This window comes from Branchiostoma floridae, unplaced genomic scaffold (assembly GCF_000003815.2).
Source record: "Branchiostoma floridae strain S238N-H82 unplaced genomic scaffold, Bfl_VNyyK Sc7u5tJ_1550, whole genome shotgun sequence".
NCBI lineage: Eukaryota > Metazoa > Chordata > Leptocardii > Amphioxiformes > Branchiostomatidae > Branchiostoma > Branchiostoma floridae.
Genome location: NW_023365750.1, coordinates 159,311 through 160,179, shown reverse-complemented (window position 1 = coordinate 160,179; position 869 = coordinate 159,311).

Genomic DNA, 869 nt, shown 5'->3' with positions numbered 1-869 from the left:
GTTGGGGCCGACAACGTTTGACATGGTTTTGCTGTAATAATGAAATAGATCCTATAAAGAACCTTATAGGCTTTGGATACTAATGATGCATAGAACAACATGTACGGCAAATTTTGAGTCTTATTAACCCTATTCAGATCCTACTTTTTGAGGCAATCCTGGACGGGGGGAGTGTCTTTTGAGGCCTGAACTCAAACAACTAAATCAGAGAATGATGTAGACATACAAACTATCAACACACCAACTATCATGACAATCAGTCCAACCTTTCTTGATTTATTCCCTTTCAAAGTAAAAAAAAAACAATCGGCCCCTGCAATTAAAAAAGCCGTTAGGGGGACCAAACTTACACGACTTACTTCTTCCTGCCCAAGACGTATCCACTACTAAAAAATCATGAACCTTGAGGAAAATTTTCAACAGTGGCTACAAAATGAAGTTATCTTTACCACTGCATGTAGCAACGGGATCACTCCAAGTGTGGTCGGACTGGCAGGTAGCACTGGCGACGCCGACCCTTTCGTAGCCCAAATCACAAGTGAACGTGACCACAGTCTGGTAGGAGGTCGCTTCAGTGCTCAGAGATCCATTGTTTGGAGCTCTCAGTATTGGACATTGCAAGGCTGAAACAACCAAATGCTGTCTCGAATTATTCTCGCAAAATGTAATGCCAATGTTTATTTAGCTGATAGATTTTAGAATATTTTATGTGTACAGAATTTATCAAATCCATGCCTGTACATGTAACTGTACAATATATTGTAATATGCTTATTAAGTATTTAGTTATCTCGCAATCGTCAGCTTCACAAAATTACCGCTTTTAGATGGACTATAATATAGCATATTTTAAAAATTATCTACAACGGC